Source organism: Zeus faber, assembly GCF_960531495.2.
Source record: "Zeus faber genome assembly, chromosome: 14".
NCBI lineage: Eukaryota > Metazoa > Chordata > Actinopteri > Zeiformes > Zeidae > Zeus > Zeus faber.
Genome location: NC_137200.1, coordinates 8,809,719 through 8,830,256, shown reverse-complemented (window position 1 = coordinate 8,830,256; position 20,538 = coordinate 8,809,719).

Sequence of the window (20,538 nt, the reverse complement as noted above, 5' to 3'; positions counted from 1 at the left end):
TTGCCTCATAATATACAAGCATGTTGGATGAAATTTATGTATGTACATTTATATGTCTGTCTGTACTGCTGCACACATCACATACCTCCACATAAACCGATCAGCCAGCACATTAAATCCACTACTCAGTTTGTATGCAGAGGATATTTTGTTGTATTTACAGAACCCAATATCATCCCCACTGGAAGTGTTCAATCTTATACCTAAATTTGATGTTCAAGGTGTAAACTTGAAGTTGGTCCAACACTCTGAAATGAAACAACAAACAGCGACGTTTCAAACATTTTCTCTTTGCGATCGGTCTGTTAAAAGGAATTATTTTAGAAGGCAGCGGTGCATTATGGGAAACAGGGGAAATAATTCATCTATCCTTCCGATTATTATGATCAATTATTTGAATTAGTGGTCCTGGACCCTCCGTTAGGTGTTGTCGTGTTACGACGGGGACAGTTTATCAGGGATCCAACCTACCAAGGTCACCCTCATCTGCAATTTCATAAATAGACTTGAACAGGTAGCAAAGAAGCTGAGCGAGCCCGAAGCCATAGCTACAAGTCCAACGATGGATACCACACAGAAATGCAATGCTTTTCATCCCTTTAATAGCTCAGCCCCTCACGCCTCAGCTTTGAAATCCAAGCTACATTTTGCTTTACTAAGTCTTCTGATTTAAGCTTCATCGACAATTTCTACAAGGCATTCAAGCCACCATGAATAGCATGTTTGGTTATGTGGACATTCGGAAAGCGGAACTTGTGATTTCAGCTGGCCCATTGGCGGACAAGTTCCTGATCCTAACCCGCAGTGACTAAAGCTTTCCCTGACCGGGAACCGAACGCGGGCCGCGGCGGTGAGAGCGCCGAATCCTAGCCACTAGACCATCAGGGATCCAACTGACTGAGGTCACCCTCATCAGCAATTGCATAAATAGAAGGGAACATGGAGCAAAGAAGCTGACTCTAATCCTAACCCAAACCCCTAACCCCTCACCCTATCCCATGGCTACAAGTCCAGCGATGGATACCGTACAGAAATGTTGTGATGTCTCATCCCTCCGATAGCTCAGCTGAGCATAGTTCAGCAGAGGAGAAAGAAGGCAGCCTTGAGGGGACCCGGTGCTGATGGTCCGGGAGTCAGATCATTTTTTTTCCCAGCTTCATGTACTGCTTCCTGTCAGGCAGGAAGTCTGTGATCCACCTGCAGGTGGAGTCAGGCACACTCAGCTGGCAAAGCTTGTCCAGCAGAAGAGCCCGAATGATTGAAATCTGAAATCCCAAATCCACAAACAGGATCCTGGTGTAGGTTCCTGAGGAGTCCAGGTGCTGGAGGATGAAGCGGAGGGCCAAGTTTACTGCATCGTCTACAGACCTGTAGGTGAACCGCAGGGGCTCCACGAGAGGGTCTGTGACGGATTTGAGGTAGGAAAGCACAAGGCGTTCAAAAGACTTTATCACCACATTTGAAGTCTATAAATTATTATTATCTTTAACTACGCAACAGTAAAATAGACAATATTCTTTCTTTTTGGACACGATAGCCATACATATAAAACAAACAGTGATGATTCTTTATAGTTATTATTATACTCATCATCATTGATGCCATTTTACTATGAAAATGTTTCACAGATTTTTATATATCTGCAAGGTCATAGTTACTAGAATCCACAACTGTAGACACAACCTCTCTACGGTCCCAAACGTGAGAATCTCTACTGCAGAATTTCTAGTAGTGGGGAACTGCGGTCGGGTTCTCCCCCGAACATGTGTTCAATGGAAACTTGATTCAGGGATTCTACTGTCATGGTGAAGCTTCAGGGGCGGATTTAACAGCTGTAAGTATCACATGCTTTGAGGAGTAAAAACTTTCAACTGTTAATGTACGTGTGGAGGTGCAGGTGGTTGTTTATGTATGTATTATAATGATTACATTTGTCTATCCGTTAATACAGAAGTGTATTTTTTTCGTGTTGTTTGTTTGAGTTTTGTTTTTCATTCTGTTTTTATTTCATAATACTTCAGGTTCGTTCAAGATCATACTGCTTTCAATTTTGAGCATTTATATTCCATTATGCTGCCATATTTTATCATTTTTTTTATGGTACGCAGTTAACTGTGAGTTTGTATTGTATATTTCACCCATTTCACATATATTGTCAATTTCTTTTTTATATTTGGATTTTCATGTTTTATTCTATTGTTATGACTGCCTATTGTTTTGATGTGAGCTGCTGCCACATTGCAATTTCCCGACAGTTTCTGTGGGTCAGTCTATCTATCTATATGACACTTGTTTGCCTTATAATATACAAGCATGTTGGATGAAATTTATGTATGTACATTTATATGTCTGTCTGTACTGCTGCACACATCACATACCTCCACATAAACCGATCAGCCAGCACATTAAATCCACTACTCAGTTTGTATGCAGAGGATATTTTGTTGTATTTACAGAACCCAATATCATCCCCACTGGAAGTGTTCAATCTTATACCTAAATTTGATGTTCTGGAGCTGCCCGCTCCTGAAACCAGTTAGAGTTCACCAGGTTTTAAGTGTCTCTGCCAAATTTGGATTGATATTGATCACCTACGACCGGAATGCTTCTGCCCGGTCTCGAGCCGGGGTCCTTTTGCGTGTTAGGCGAACGTGATAACCACTACACCACAGAAACTGATAGCACCTTTGACACACCCGAGGTTACACACCCGAATATATGATGTCAAAACAGGCGAGGCCCTGATGGAGATCCTATCTAATTGGTTTATTTGTCTGTTAGTCTGTCTGTCTTTCTGTTTGCTATCGTAGGAGGCACTTGAAGAGGCCTCTTCCAGTCGGTTGACAGCCGAATTGCAAACAAGTTCCAGCCAGTTTCCAGCCAGCCACCATGTGCTCCCCACCCGGTTGCCATTACCCCCCCCCCCACTCCTCATGTGTCATGATAGGGCGTGTTTAATTTTGACTGTAAACACAGCCATTTTTTCAATTGCAGTGTGCACCATGAGATGGCGCTAACTTCACGAAAAACACAATCACATTCCAGAGAGCGATTTCAGATTTTCACTCATAACCTGAGATATTGTCCTTGAACCATCATTTCTCAAAACAAATTTTTTTTGGTCGCCATAATGAGAACAGGTCTTTATGACTTATTTTAATCTAAATGTTGCACAGGTGTTTAATTTCAAAAGGGGAGCAGTTTTTTATTTACTTTTTGAAAATTACAAAGTTCAATGGCTTTTAATGGAGCACTCAAACTGGGTCAATGTAATTATAGTTTCAAGTTTATTGTCAAATACTTGTTAACAATGCAGGCATCACTACCAGTAAGGACATTCTTGGTCTCAGAGCCGACTCAACTTTACATAATACAGTGGTGCAAAAAAGTATTTAGTCAGCCACCAATTGTGCAAGTTCTTCCACTTGAAAATATGAGAGAGGCCTGTTATTTTCATCATAGGTATACCTCAACTATGAGAGGCAAAATGAGAAAAAAAAATCCAGAAAATCACATTGTCTGATTTTTAAAGAATTTATTTGCAAATTATGGTATGGTATTAAGTATTTGGTCAATAACAAAAGTTAATCTCAATACTTTGTTATATACCCTTTGTTTGCAATGACAGAGGTCAAACGTTTCTGTAAGTCTTCACAAGGTTTTCACTCACTGTTGCTGGTATTTTGGCCCATTCCTCCATGCAGATCTCCTCTAGAGCAGTGATGTTTTGGGGCTGTCGCTGGGCAACACGGACTTTCAACTCCCTCCAAAGATTTTCTATGGGGTTGAGATCTGGAGACTGGCTAGGCCACTCCAGGACCTTGAAATGCTTCTTACGAAGCCACTCCTTTGTTGCCCGGGCGGTGTGTTTGGGATCATTCTCATGCTGAAAGAACCAGCCACGTTTCATCTTCAATGCCCTTGCTGATGGAAGGAGGTTTTCACTCAAAATCTCACGATACATGGCCCCATTCATTCTTTCCTTTACATGGATCAGTCGTCCAGGTCCCTTTGCAGAAAAACAGCCCCAAAGCATGATGTTTCCACCCCTGTGCTTCACAGTAGGTATCGTGTTCTTTGGATGCAACTCAGCTTTCTTTCTCCTCCAAACACGACAAGTTGAGTTTTTACCAAAAAGTTCTATTTTGGTTTCATCTGACCATATGACATTCTCCCAATCCTCTTCTGGATCATCCAAATGCTCTCTAGTAAACTTCAGACGGGCCTGAACATGTACTGGCTTAAGCAGGGGGGCACGTCTGGCACTGCAGGATTTGAGTCCCTGGCGGCGTAGTGTGTTACTGATGGTAGCCTTTGTTACTTTGGTCCCAGCTCTCTGCAGGTCATTCACTAGGTCCCCCCGTGTGGTTCTGTGATGTTTGCTCACTGTTCTTGTGATCATTTTGACCCCACGGGGTGAGATCTTGCGTGGAGCCCCAGATCGAGGGAGATTATCAGTGGTCTTGTATGTCTTCCATTTTCTAATAATTGCTCCCACAGTTGATTTCTTCAAAACAAGCTGCTTAACTTTTGCAGATTCAGTCTTCCCAGCCTGGTGCAGGTCTACAATTTTGTTTCTTGTGTCCTTTGACAGCTCTCTGGTCTTGGCCATAGTGGAGTTTGGAGTGTGACTGTTTGAGGTTGTGGACAGGTGTCTTTTATACTGATAACGAGTTCAAACAGGTGCTATTAATACAGGTAACGAGTGGAGGACAGAGGAGCCTCTTAAAGAAAAAGTTACAGGTCTGTGAAAGCCAGAAATCTTGCTTGTTTGTAGGTGACCAAATACTTATTTTACCGAGGAATTTACCAATTAATTCATTAAAAATCCTACAATGTGATTTCCTGGATTCTTTCCCCCCATTCTGTCTCTCATAGTCGAAGTGTACCTATGATGAAAATTACAGGCCTCTCTCATCTTTTCAAGTGGGAGAACTTGCACAATTGGTGGCTGACTAAATACTTTTTTGCCCCACTGTACGCAAATTAAGGGTGAATAGTATCTAAGAACAGAATTTAAAGAGCATTTAAACAGATAATTTTTGAACTAAATTTTCAAATCAAAAATGGAAAGATGTAGTGTAGTCGATGTAATATGAAGGTATTTACCTAAATGAAAGACAAAATAAATATAAATATATAAATATAAATTCTTCATAGTTATTATTGTACTCATCATCATTGATACCATTTTACTATGAAAATGTTTCACAGATTTTTATATATCGTCAAGGTCAAAGTTACTAGAATCCACAACTGTAGACACGACCTCCCTCCAGTCCCAAATGTGGGAATCTCTACTGCAGAATTTCTAGTAGTGGGGGACTGCGGGCGGGTTCTCCCCCAACATGTGTTCAATGGAAACTTGATTCAGGGATTCTACTGTCATGGTGAAGCTTCAGGGGCGGATTTAACAGCTGTAAGTATCACATGCTTTGAGGAGTAAAATCTTTCAACTGTTAATGTACGTGTGGAGGTGCAGGTGGTTGTTTATGTATGTATTATAATGATTACATTTGTCTATCCGTTAATACAGAAGTGTATTTTTTTCATGTTGGGTGTTGTTTGTTTGAGTTTTGTTTTTCATTCTGTTTTTATTTCATAATACTTCAGGTTCGTTCAAGATCATACTGCTTTCAATTTTAAGCATTTATATTCCATTATGCTGCCATATTTTATCATTTTTTTTATGGTACACAGTTAACTGTGAGTTTGTATTGTATATTTCACCCTTTTCACATATATTGTCAATTTCTTTTTTATATTTGGATTTTCATATTTTATTCTATTGTTATGACTGCCTATTGTTTTGATGTGAGCTGCTGCCACATTGCAATTTCCCGACAGTTTCTGTTGGTCAGTCTATCTATCTATATGACACTTGTTTGCCTTATAATATACAAGCATGTTGGATGAAATTTATGTATGTACATTTATATGTCTGTCTGTACTGCTGCACACATCACATACCTCCACATAAACCGATCAGCCAGCACATTAAATCCACTACTCAGTTTGTATGCAGAGGATATTTTGTTGTATTTACAGAACCCAATATCATCCCCACAGGAAGTGTTCAATCTTATACCTAAATTTAATGTTCAAGGTGTAAACTTGAAGTTGGTCCAACACTCTGAAATGAAACAACAAACAGCGACGTTTCAAACATTTTCTCTTTGCGATCGGTCTGTTTAAAGGAATTCTTTTAGAAGGCAGCGGTGCATTATGGGAAAAACAGTGGAAATGATTAACGTATTGTTGTTTAGTTTCTTGATGGGTGTGATGTGTTGAAGAATGAAGGAGTGACCGCTGACACTGACTTGAATAAAATAATTTTATTACACAAATCAGCATCAAACCAGACTTGCCATGGATGTCCTGGGAGAGACCCGAGCCGGATGGAATCTCTGCCAAGTGACGCTCTGCACTCGCTTTTAAAGCTGTACAGAGATAACATACCATCTCTGGTTCCAACCCATAGGTGCCTGCTCAGCCTATGTCCTGTCATAAATCTAAACATTTCCTCCTCTGGTCGAGCTGGAGGAATAAACAAAATTACTCTCCCATAGGACCTCTGAATAGACCCTTGACGTTCTCGTTCTTAAGCAATAAATCTAATAATAACATAGTTAATATTATGACCGCACTATATCTCAGCTTTGGGAGCTCAGTGACCTATTCAGCTCAAACCTTCCAGACACCTCATATTCCCCCCTTCGAGACTACACAAAGTCTCGACAGAGAGAAGAGTAATTGAACATACGATGTTAATTGGCTTAATAGAAATCACTTAATAACAAACACAATTGGTTATAATATACCCCTCTGACCATGCTTAGTCATAGCAATACAGCAAATTTGTGGAGTGTGAGAGCGAAAAACCCATCTGGCAGCTTCCTTTCTTAGAACATCCATCAATCAATCAAGACAGGAAAATTCTCTCACGGTCCCTCTGCCCCACGCAACCACCTAAGGTACTCCAAATCAATTAACAGAAAAAGACGAAGGGTTTAGACTACTGTATAGGATGTTACATATAAATGCATACATTTAGAGCCTCAGAAATAAATCAAAAAAATTGTCCAAAGTCAGGCTGGTCGACCCATCGGACCTTCCAGTGGACCTTTCCCTGCCTAGCACCAATGTCCCTCAAAAACCGCAAAAAAAGAAAATACCTGAGGTCCCAATGTATTCACTTCATCCTACTACAGACAACTCAAAGAAAACAATAGCAAATCAAAGTAATATGTCTTGCTAAAAATATCTAGCGTAGAGTTCAGGATATTCATCAATAATACAGGTTACATTGTAGTAAACAAACTCCAATATTATAAAAACATTCAGGACACATATGTATGTATTGAACTGTTGCTTTTTAACACCATCAACTTTTAATGATATTTCACTCGACACTCCTGATCATGATGTCTTCATTCAGGGTCCGCCGTCCATTTTCCTCCTCCATTTTCGAGTGTCCATGTTTGAATGTTCAAGTCCATTAGGCTGTTAGGATCTCTGGACACAGCCATCCTCTGACTGGTCCTGAAAGAAAGAATCACCAGCCAGTATCTTGCACAAACATCAAATACAGTATAATAATTTCACTTTTGCATTATACTTTAACATTATTCCAATATATAATTAACATTTTTCTTTTCCTCCTTTGTCCATGCATTTTCCTTGTTAACAATAGTGTTGAGTAAATGATGGAATCAGATATTTAGAATGGGTCTTTATCTACTAGTGTTAGTGCCTAACTACACACCTCTACCCAATTCAGACCTGTATGCTGACAGATTTTAACAATGCGATTTTTCAGCACACCATTCATTTTTTCACAAATTCCTTGGCTTTGCGGATGATAAACAGCTCCTAAACGTTGTTTAATTCCCAATTTTTGCAGAATTCATTTTACTGTTCTATCCACGAACTCTTTGCCATTATCTGAGGATATCCGATCTGGAAGTCCCCACCTGCTTATGACCTCCCGACACAAGAACTTAGCAACCGACTGAGCATCTTTACGCTTGGTTGGACATGCCTCAGGCCACCGTGAAAATCTATCCACGACGACTAGCATGTATCTTTTACCTCCTATTGGTCTTATCATGTCAACAAAATCCACAACCAACTCACGCATACGACCTGTCGGAGTTGGAATGTGACCGGGTGGACTCAACACACCCCTCCGAACATTATTTTTAAGACAGATTGTGCATCTGCCTATGACATAATCAATTTTCTCAAGCAAGTACGGTGCCCAAAAACCATACTCTTTCGTGATCTTTCTCCTTACCTCCCCCCTTGCAACATGGGCTAACCCATGTGCTGAATCATCAGACCTAGTAGGTCAGGGGGTGCTACCATCAGTCCTTCATGATTTCTCCACAGACCAGCAGAATCTTGTGTGGCCCCTCGGTCCAACCATAATTGTTTATCGATGGCTGACGCCGCTTCTTGCATCGCGATCACGTCTCTGAGCGTGATTTTATCTTCCAAGTCCACTTCATGAGTGACCAGAAGAACCTTGCCTGCTTTGTTTGCTCCTGTAACTGCTTTAGCAGCCTCATCAGCCGCTTTGTTACCTTGTGTGACCCTTGACGTGTCCATTTTGTGTGCTGCACACTTAGCTACAGCTATTTCCTTTGGTTTCATCATTACATGCAACAATTTCATTATTTGGGCATGATGCTGTATCGGAGAACCATCGGTTTTCTTAAATCCTCGATTTTTCCATACTGATCCAAATAAATGACACACATTATGTGCATATTCCGAATCTGTATATATTGTCACTCGCTTGCCTTCGGCCAATAGACAAGCTTCAGTCAGGCCCACAAGCTCAGCAAGCTGTGCAGAAGCAGGTTGTGGTATTACTTCTGCTTTCTCAACAACAAATTCAGTTCCCTGGGCTTTGACTACTGCATAACCAGCACTCAATGTGTCTCCTATTCGATAGCAGGACCCGTCAGTCCAATACTCCACATCTGACACATGCAGTGGGAAAGCTTGCAAGTCTGATCTGAGCTTTGCATATCTCTCTACTTCCTGAATACAATCATGTGGCTCTCCATCCCCTGGTGTTGGTAAATTATCAGCTGGATTTACCGTGACGCACCTTACTAAGTTGACATCTTCCTGCTCTAAGAGCCTATGATAGTCTCTTAGCCTAGACATAGTCAATGTACATTTACCGAAGTTCAAAAGATTTCTGAGACTATGATGGGTAAGAATTGTCACTGGGTAACCCATAGTTACTGATGATGCTTTCTCATACATTAGATAAACTCCCACCATTTCTCTGTAGCACAGTGGTAGCCCAGATTCTACTTCTGAATAGGCAGTAGAATAATACGACACAGGTTGAGGACTTGTCCCTGTACCTGTTGGCTGACAAAGAACTGCACATGCATATTTGCCTCCAGTGGACGTAGCCACATACAGCAAAAAGTTCTTAGAGTAGTCTGGCAGCGCTAGCGCTGGAGCTTCTTGTAGCCTCTGTTTGATCGTTTCAAATGCCATAAGACCTTCCTGGGTCCAGGTGAGGTTACAATGGAGTTGAGCATTCCCAGTCTCTTTTATCATGGCTCTCAAAGGCCCTGTTAGGCAGGCATAATCTTCTACCCAGGCTGAAGAATATCCCGCAATGCCAAGAAATGTCATCATCTCTCTGACTGTTCTAGGCTTTGGTGCCGTTCGAATGGCTTCCACATGACTCTCAGAGATGCTTCTGTGTCCATGGGTTATTGTTTGACCCAAATAAACAACTTTTTCTTGACAATACTGTAGCTTCTTCTGAGAGGCCTTGTGACCTTTGTCTGCCAATTGCTGTAACAGTTTGATTGAATCCTCATGGCATGTTTCCTTATCCGGTGAACAGATGACGATGTCGTCGACATACTGAATGACAGTACTTTTCAAGATCTGATCAATCCCAGCCAAGTCATCTTGCAATACTTTATTGAAAATGTGAGGGCTATGTTTGAATCCTTGAGGGAGCCTCTTGTACTTGAAGGTTTGTCCTTTGTATGTGAATCCAAACAATCCTTGACTTTCTTCGCTCAGTGGAACACTGAAAAATGCTCCACACAAATCCAACACTGTGAAGTGTGTAGCCTCTGGAGGGATTTGGGCTAACAAGGTATGTGGATCTGGTACATCTGCTGGAAAATCCTGCACCACTTCATTTATCGCTCTTAAATCATGTACCAAGCGATAGGACTCATGTGGTTTCTTTAAAGGCAATATAGGCGGGTTACTCTGAGGATCCGAACATATTTCCACTACACCTGCTTTTAACAGTCCTTCAATTTGTGGTTCAATCCCTTTGATTGCCTCCTCCTTTAGTGGATATTGGTTCTTCCAAGGAGGTTTGGTTCCTGGTCTCAGTTCAACTCTCACCGGTTGGGCTGACTTCACAAGTCCGATGTCAGTACTATGTCGTCACCACAAACATTCTGGAATTTGTTGCAGCATCTCCTCTCTCATGCTGTCTGAGTCCAATTTAGCGCTGAACATTGACTCATGTGTCATCTGTATCACTTGTGGTTGTCCTTGTCCTTGAGCTGAAATCATGATTTTCATGAACTTCTGTTCTTCACTTATCCAGATAGCAAGATTCTCCTTTATTGGTGAAAAAATGGCTTCCTCAGCTTCTGCCATCATTTCTCCTATTTGCTTCTGCTCAAATCCTTCAGCCACCATTAAAGTCACATGTGGCACACGTTTCACAATGTCATACTCTTTCTCAAGATATTCATTGGTGTTTATCTTCATAGCTGCTCCTTGTGGTCCCACAATTATGCAGCATGAGATCAGCTGAACATGCTTCGGTTGACTACTCAACCATTCTTCTGGATCCAATTGGTCAGCTTTCTTGAAATATTTCAACGTGCAATGATGTGGATATTCAGGGGGCTTAGCATCAGGCATATTTGCCACAATGAACTTCTCCCACATCTTGGCTGGCTCTAATAGCTCTGGACTAAGATTTCCAATCCAATATACTGAAGAAGTCTCGGTCTCTGGTGCGCTAAACAACTGGTGGTAGACATCAGGTGGCACATCCACCAGACAGCCGTCCGGTGTACACCGTATTGTACAATTTAGTTTGCACATAGCATCTCTTCCCAAGAGTGCAATGGGCGTATGTTCTGACACCAAAATAGGTAGTGTGATTTTCCGATTTCTACAGCAGAGCTCAATTGGTTTTGTGAGAGGAATCAGCTGTTTCACACCCTCAAACCCGATTGTCCGTACCAATTGGTCAGACATGGGGAGATGCATAGCATCTTCAGGCCGAACACAGGTGAAAGCTGCTCCGCAATCTGCCATTACTTCCAATGACTTATCATTTATTTTCACCTCTATTTTTGGATCTTGCTCCGGCCCTGATACTACCAGCTGACACCTCCCTTTCGAGTCTTCTGGGCACCCCTAGAAACCAGGTTCCGGACCCCTGTAAGGGTTCGCTGGTCCCCTGGGTGGCTGTGGTTGTCCTCTGAAGCCTCCTCTGAAGCCTCCTCTGAAGCCTCCTCTGAACCTGTAGCAGTCACGTACAAAATGACCTTGTTGTCCACAATTATGACACGCTCCTTGAGACTGTTGGAAATTTCCTCCTCTTCCTTTTCCTAAATTTCCTTGGCCTCTTCCTCTCCATGTTTGTGGTTGGTCAAAAACCGGCTGTGGAAAGGAGACAGTGAAGACCACAGGTGGTAGTACCTGAATCTGTCCTTGCTGTGGTTGTGGTGGTAATTGATTTAGTTGTGACTGGCTCTGCATAACCACAGCTTGTTTCTTTTTCTTCTTCTTATTATCCACCAACTGTATTTGGTTGACTTTTCTGAGAGTCTCCTGATCCTGTTCCTTCTTCGTTGTACTGTTGGAGCTTGGGTACATCTTCATGGTTGATTTAGCCTTGCCCATCTCTATTATTTGCTCATCCTCACCTTTGAAGAGATAGTTGCCCTCCTGTGCAATCACTGGGAGCTGGGGATAAACATCAGTGAACTTCACCTCCTTCTCATAAGGCGGGGGCTTCTGTAAAGATGCTGTATGTGAGAAGGGCGTGGTAATCTTCTCCATCAATTTTTCTGTTTCCTTTTCATTTTTCTTTATTTCTTGTCTACTTTGTTCTCTTTTTTCCTTTGCAGCTTCGAACCATGTCTGTCCCTCCTTTGCAAACAGTTGCAGAACGCCAAGTTCTGTTTGTCTTTTCTCCGTGCGTCTCTTTCCTTTCTTGCCTTTCTTTTGATTTACCTTATATGTGGACACAAGCACCTGTATTGTTTTAATCACATCCGGGTTAAGAGTTCCTTCAACTGGCCATGGTTGTTCAATGTCCGGCCAACGCTTGCTCTATTTTCCTGATATTTTTGCAATATCTTTAATAAGGGGATTGTTCTTTTGCACTACATCAATAGGAGTGATTACTTTTGTAATTTTAGTATCCATTTTTGACATCCTAATGACTCTCTTATTTTTCTTTTATTGTAAATCAAATTGAATTATTTAAAAAATGTCTTTATAAAGCACCGTGTAATCACACTCAACCAACAACAGCTGAATTTGCCAACCCCAAAGGAGACCAATCGCTTCCCACTTGTGAAAGCCAATTCACTTGTTCACTATCATTCACACTCATTTATGTTCAATTATCAAAATGATATCAGTGTTCATTCTCAAAACAGCATAGATAAATCATACCCAGATAATGAAACCAATATTCACCGAACAGTATTTAAATAAAATCAGCTTTTCCATATGTGATCAATCAATTAATCAATAATACTCCATTAATTAGGCAAATGCCTTAATTGGTCAGTCTGTTGCCAAGTCTCTCACTAAATAATTGCAAATGCAATGTATGAAAAAGAACTACTACAAACGCATATGTGAAAACAAGCTAAACACATTTATTGTAACTAAATTTATAGGCATATAGGTAAATGCAGGTAAGGTCTGTTGAAAGAGTTTGTGGATAAAACCGTACTGGCCTTTAATTGATTTGGATGGATTCAGGATTCCAGAACGTTGTCATCCGCAAGCCTCAGTGTCTGTGAAGATCTGCCAGATGTCTTGTCATCTGCCCTATGGATGATTCAGTTCATACTCATTCCATCTTTTCTGTCTTTCCCCAGCTTTCACTCAGCATAGTAAAAGAGAGGAAGAAAGAAAAAAGAAAAAGAACAACAGAAGAGTTCAATGCCTTAGGCTCACTCTAAATTCTTATACACACTGTAATACAATTCAGTGTGACATACATTATCAGCTTTTTATTTTGCGCACACTTGAAATAAAGCAATGGTTACTTTTAATCATGCAATGCATTTAAAGTCCAAAGAGTATATTAGTCAATCTGATATCACCTTTAATTAGTTATTTTTATTCTATTTATCTATTTATTTTTATTTTATTTAATTATTTTTATTCTATTTATCTATTTGATTGTATTTTATCCTTTTTATTCTTTCTTCTAACTACTGAGAGAAAAGAGTAGAGAGGGGGCTCACCAGCCCCTCTTGTCAGGAGGAGTTAACTAAATTCCACTCTTGTGTGAAGCACCACCCCTTGCTCCACCTCTTATGTTTAGCAAAGACTTCCAGTATGGACTGGTCGTCAGCGAGTGAACATCCTGTTTTGGCTCCCGTAGGGACAGCCCAGCTCAATGCAGTTACACGCACTCGTAAATCAAAGCTGTTTTCTCTCAGCAGTCGAAACACAAAACCTCTTTTCTTGCATCAAGAACCAGAGTCTCCCTTCACCCCAACAAGACCATCTGCTCTTTTAACCAGACAGGATTCACAGAAATCACCGCCACACACACCCCAAGCACAAAAAGAAAAAGAAAAAACCCACACGCCAATCAAACAAATCACAAATCCTCCTTCCAATTCAGAGCAGGAGATTTTCTTTTCTTTTCTGGATGTGTTCATGTATGTGTAGGCAGACTGTGGCTCTAGTCCTTCAGAAGGCTCATTTTGTTATCAACTATATAAAATCCTGTAAAGGTTCATATCCTTTATCAAATGCACAAACGTCCTTGGAAAAAAAGCTCATATATATTTATCAAACGTCCTTAAAGAAAAAGGCTCATATATATTTATCAAAAGTCCTTAAACAGGCTCATATATGTTTATCAACTTTACAAAGTCCGTATACAGGCTCATATATGTTTATCACTAAAGGGGCAAGAAATGTTTTTCTTTATGTATTATTCAACTGCTCACCACATATGTATACCTATTTAATAACACATATATTCTATATCACATACACATACACAAAACATTACACAAAGCTCTTCACATGTGGCACCTTCACACTCACACACACAAAAAGAAAAAAAGAAAAAGATATGTCTGACCAGCAGAACATCTAATCCCCAGAGACTTTAACAGCGCTTAGCTTTATGTTTTAGGTCAAATCATTTATACTTTTCTAATTTCATCAAAATTTTCCCTTTGGCCAGACTTTTAAAATTTTACTTTGGCCACACTTTTAACAAATTCTTTTTAATCAGATTCTCTCATCATGCATGTTCACTAGTTCTCCAGAGCAGGTTCTGCCCTGTTTTTCCTCACTTTTCTTTACAAACTTTATTTTTTCATCTTTTGAGCCTTTAACTTGTAACTGTTTTTATTTCACTTTATCCTTTTCATCTTACTTTAGCTCAAACTTTATTTTTCATCTTTAGCCTTTAACTTGTAACTCTTTTTATTTGACTTTATCTTTTTCATCTTACTTTAGGCTTTTAACTTTTATCTCTTTTTCACTTTTCATATTTTTCATCTTACTTTTAGGCTTTTAACTTTTATCTCTTTTTCACTTTACTTTCTTCTTTTTCATCTTTATTCATATAATTTTATTTTGAGTCAATTCCCCTGGCCAGGGTTATTTCCTCTTGTTTTTTCCTACCTAGATTTGACAATATTATATCTTCATTCGGCCAACTTTCACACAGCATTTAATGTACACATGTCTTACTGTTTAACGAGATACGGGCCCTGTCTTCGTTTATCTTGCATGGTTATTTAAATAACTTTTGGCTACTAGTTCTGCCATTCTACAATTACTTTTTATTTCTACTTTCTCAACATCTTTTAAGCCTTTAACTTTTCTCATCTCTATTCTCTTATTTCAACTCTTAACTTTTATTTCTCTCGTCTCTATTCTCTATTTCAACTTTTAATTTTTAACTTTTATTTCTCTCGTCTCTATTCTCTATTTCAACTTAATTCTCTTTTTCTTCACTTATTATTCTCTTATTCCCCTTATTTACGTCTTTTACATCTTAATTAACCCCAATTTAGACGGAAACTCACTTCACACATCAACACATCATCTCCATCCCCGCATAATCTCAGTGTAGTCTCCCTGCCAAAAACATACTGCTCCTAGCCCACATAACAGCTCAATTTTGTGAGAGGTCACTCACCCTGGAGCGGCAGTTCGCTGGAGCAGGCAGCATCGGCAGATGAGGCCCAACAGATCCTGTTCGTGACGCCACTTTGTAGTTTAGTTTCTTGATGGGTGTGATGTGCTGAAGAATGAAGGAGTGACCGCTGACACTGACTTGAATAAAATAATAGTTTTATTACACAAATCAGCATCAAACCAGACTTGCCATGGATGTCCTGGGAGAGACCCGAGCCGGATGGAATCTCTGCCAAGTGACGCTCTGCACTCGCTTTTAAAGCGGTACAAAGATAACATACCACATCTGGTTCCAATCCATAGGTGCCCGCTCAGCCTATATCCTGTCCTAAATGTAAACCTTTCCTCCTCTGGTCGAGCTGGAAGAATCAACAAAATTCCTCTCCCATAGGACCTCTCAATAGACCCATTGTTGTTTTGTTCTTCGTATGACATCAAGGCAATAAATCTAATACTAACATAGTTAATATTATGACCGCACTATATCTCAGCTTTGGGAGCTCAGTAACCAATTCACCTCAAACCTTCCAGACACCTCAACAGAACTCAATATCATCCCCACTGGAAGTGTTCAATCTTATACCTAAATTTGGTGTTCTGGAGCTGCCCGCTCCTGAAACCAGTAAGAGGTCACCAGGTTTTAAGTGTCTCTGCCAAATTTGGAGTGATATTGACCACCTACGACCGGAATGCTTCTGCCCGGTCTCGAGCCGGAGTCCTTTCGCGTGTTAGGCGAACGTGATAACCACTATACCACAGACACTGATAGCACCTTTGACACACCCGAGGTTACACACCCAAATATATGATGTCAAAACAGGCGAGGCCCTGATGGAGATCCTATCTAATTGGTTTATTTGTCTGTTAGTCTGTCTGTCTTTCTGTTTGCTATCGTAGGAGGCACTTGAAGAGGCCTCTTCCAGTCGGTTGACAGCCGAATTGCAAACAAGTTCCAACCAGTTTCCAGCCAGCTAGATCCTCCAACGGTTCTTAAAACTTGCTGTGTTGGGAAAACGTTCTCTATCATTGATCACAAGTGGCTTTCGAGAGAAGAAGCTTGGACTTGCATCCCTTTGAATAATGCTGTCACAGAGCAGCGCTCTGCTGAATCTAGTGGAATTAAAACAGGTGTTACATTTCTCAGTCAATTATGGAATGACATTGATCACATACGAGTATGCAGTAGGTATGTTTCCGCCCAGTTTTGAACAGGGGACCTTTTGCGTGTAAAGCGAACGTGATAACCACTACACTACAGAAACTGATTCACCCTTTCTGGCACCCTAAGGCTGGTGCCGGATACCACAGGACACCTTGAGAAGTCTTGTGCAGTCCATGCCTGTTTTGCTGGCACGAGGTGAAGCTACAAGATATTTGTGGTTATAATTGGTCGTTTTAATGTTTTGGCTGAACAGTGGACGTCACTGCTTGTTGCTGTCCTGGCAGTTCAAATATCCCTGAAGAAGGGCTTTAACAATCGTTCCAAGATGGTGGAGTGTAGACACAAAAGAAGAGGGAGGTTCCTCCCTCTTTAAGATGGAGATGTTTCCGCCCGGTTTCGAACCAGGGACCTTTCGCGTGTGAAGCGAACGTGATTACCACTACACTACGGAAACTGAAAATACGTTACAGACACCCTAGGTCTGGTGCTGGATACCACAGGACACCTGTTTTGGTGGCACTAAGTGGAGCGACAAGATATTTGTGGTTATAAGTGGTTGTTTTGGCTGATCAGTGGACGTCATAGCGGTTTAAATATCGCTGAACAGGGGCTTTTACAATCGTTCCTGGATGATGGAGTGTAGACACAAATGGAGAGGGGGGTTCCTCCGATGGTTCTTAGAACTTCTTTCCGTGTGGAAACATGTTTTTTTCAATTCTGCCCGCTCCTGAAACCAGTAAGAGCTCAACAGGTTTTGAGTTTCTGCGCCAAATTTGGATTGATATTAATCACCTACGACTATAAGATCGCAATGTTTCTGCCCGGTCTCGAGCCGGGGTCCTTTCGCGTGTTAGGCGAACGTGATAACCACTACACCACAGAAACTGATAGGACCTTTGGCACACCCGAATATATGACGTCATAACAGGCGAGGCCCTGATGGAGATCCTATCCAATTGGTTTATTTGTCCGTTAGTCTGTCTGTCTTCTATAGTAGGAGGCACTTGAAGAGGCCTCTTCCAGTCGGTTGACAGCCGCATTCAAAAACAGGTTCCAGCCAGTTTCCAGCCAGCCACCATGTGCTCCCCACCCGGTTGCCATTACCCCCCCCCCCCCCACTCCTCATGTGTCATGATAGGGCATGTTTAATTTTGACTGTAAACACAGCCATTTTTTCAATTGCAGTGTGCACCATGAGATGGCGCTAACTTCACGAAAAACACAATCACATTCCAGAGAGCGATTTCAGATTTTCACTCATAACCTGAGATATTGTCCTTGAACCATCATTTCTCAAAACAAATTTTTTTTGGTCGCCATAATGAGAACAGGTCTTTATGACTTATTTTAATCTACATGTTGCACAGGTGTTTAATTTCAAAAGGGGAGCAGTTTTTTTATTTACTTTTTGAAAATTACAAAGTTCAATGGCTTTTAATGGAGCACTCAAGCTGGGTCAATGTAATTATAGTTTCAAGTTTATTGTCAAATACTTGTTAACAATGCAGGCATCACTACCAGTAAGGAGATTCTTGGTCTCAGAGCCGACTCAACTTTACATAATACAGTGGTGCAAAAAAGTATTTAGTCAGCCACCAATTGTGCAAGTTCTTCCACTTGAAAATATGAGAGAGGCCTGTTATTTTCATCATAGGTATACCTCAACTATAAGAGGCAAAATGAGAAAAAAACAATCCAGAAAATCACATTGTCTGATTTTTAAAGAATTTATTTGCAAATTATGGTATGGTATTAAGTATTTAGTCAATAACAAAAGTTAATCTCAATACTTTGTTATATACCCTTTGTTTGCAATGACAGAGGTCAAACGTTTTCTGTAAGTCTTCACAAGGTTTTCACACACTGTTGCTGGTATTTTGGCCCATTCCTCCATGCAGATCTCCTCTAGAGCAGTGATGTTTTGGGGCTGTCACTGGGCAACACGGACTTTCAACTCCCTCCAAAGATTTTCTATGGGGTTGAGATCTGGAGACTGGCTAGGCCACTCCAGGACCTTGAAATGCTTCTTACGAAGCCACTCCTTTGTTGCCCGGGCGGTGTGTTTGGGATCATTCTCATGCTGAAAGAACCAGCCACGTTTCATCTTCAATGCCCTTGCTGATGGAAGGAGGTTTTTACTCAAAATCTCACGCTACATGGCCCCATTCATTCTTTCCTTTACATGGATCAGTCGTCCAGGTCCCTTTGCAGAAAAACGGCCCCAAAGCATGATGTTTCCACCCCTGTGCTTCACAGTAGGTATCGTGTTCTTTGGATGCAACTCAGCGTTCTTTCTCCTCCAAACACGACAAGTTGAGTTTTTACCAAAAAGTTCTATTTTGGTTTCATCTGACCATATGACATTCTCCCAATCCTCTTCTGGATCATCCAAATGCTCTCTAGTAAACTTCAGACAGGCCTGAACATGTACTGGCTTAACAGGGGGGCGCGTCTGGCACTGCAGGATTTGAGTCCCTGGCGGCGTAGTGTGTTACTGATGGTAGCCTTTGTTACTTTGGTCCCAGCTCTCTGCAGGTCATTCACTAGGTCCCCCCGTGTGGTTCTGTGATGTTTGCTCACTGTTCTTGTTATCATTTTGACCCCACGGGGTGAGATCTTGCGTGGAGCCCCAGATCGAGGGAGATTATCAGTGGTCTTGTATGTCTTCCATTTTCTAATAATTGCTCCCACAGTTGATTTCTTCACAACAAGCTGCTTAACTTTTGCAGATTCAGTCTTCCCAGCCTGGTGCAGGTCTACAATTTTGTTTCTTGTGTCCTTTGACAGCTCTCTGGTCTTGGCCATAGTGGAGTTTGGAGTGTGACTTTTTGAGGTTGTGGACAGGTGTCTTTTATACTGATAACGAGTTCAAACAGGTGCTATTAATACAGGTAACGAGTGGAGGACAGAGGAGCCTCTTAAAGAAAAAGTTACAGGTCTGTGAAAGCCAGAATTCTTGCTTGTTTGTAGGTGACCAAATACTTATTTTACCGAGGAATTTACCAATGAATTCATTAAAAATCCTACAATGTGATTTCCTGGATTCTTTCCCCCCATTCTGTCTCTCATAGTCGAAGTGTACCTATGATGAAAATTACAGGCCTCTCTCATCTTTTCAAGTGGGAGAACTTGCACAATTGGTGGCTGACTAAATACTTTTTTGCCCCACTGTACGCAAATTAAGGGTGAATAGTATCTAAGAACAGAATTTAAAGAGCATTTAAACAGATAATTTTTTAACTAGATTTTCAAATCAAAAATGGAAAGATGTAGTGTAGTCTATGTAATATGAAGGTATTTACCTAAATGAAAGACAAAATAAATATAAATATATAAATATAAATTCTTCATATTTATTATTGTACTCATCATCATTGATACCATTTTACTATGAAAATGTTTCACAGATTTTTATATATCTGCAAGGTCAAAGTTACTAGAATCCACAACTGTAAACACGACCTCCCTCCAGTCCCAAATGTGAGAATCTCTACTGCAGAATTTCTAATAGTGGGGGACTGCGGTAGGGTTCTCCCCCGAACATGTGTTCAATGGAAACTTGATTCAGGGATTCTACTGTCATGGTGAAGCTTCAGGGGCGGATTTAACAGCTGTAAGTATCACATGCTTTGAGGAGTAAAAACTTTCAACTGTTAATGTACGTGTGGAGGTGCAGGTGGTTGTTTATGTATGTATTATAATGATTAATTTGTCTATCCGTAAATACAGAAGTGTATTTTTTTCATGTTGGGTGTTGTTTGTTTGAGTTTTGTTTTTCATTCTGTTTTTATTTCATAATACTTCAGGTTCGTTCAAGATCATACTGCTTTCAATTTTGAGCATTTATATTCCATTATGCTGCCATATTTTATCATTTTTTGATCGTACGCAGTTAACTGTGAGTTTGTATTTTTTTGAATGATCGCAAGAGACTTCTGAGA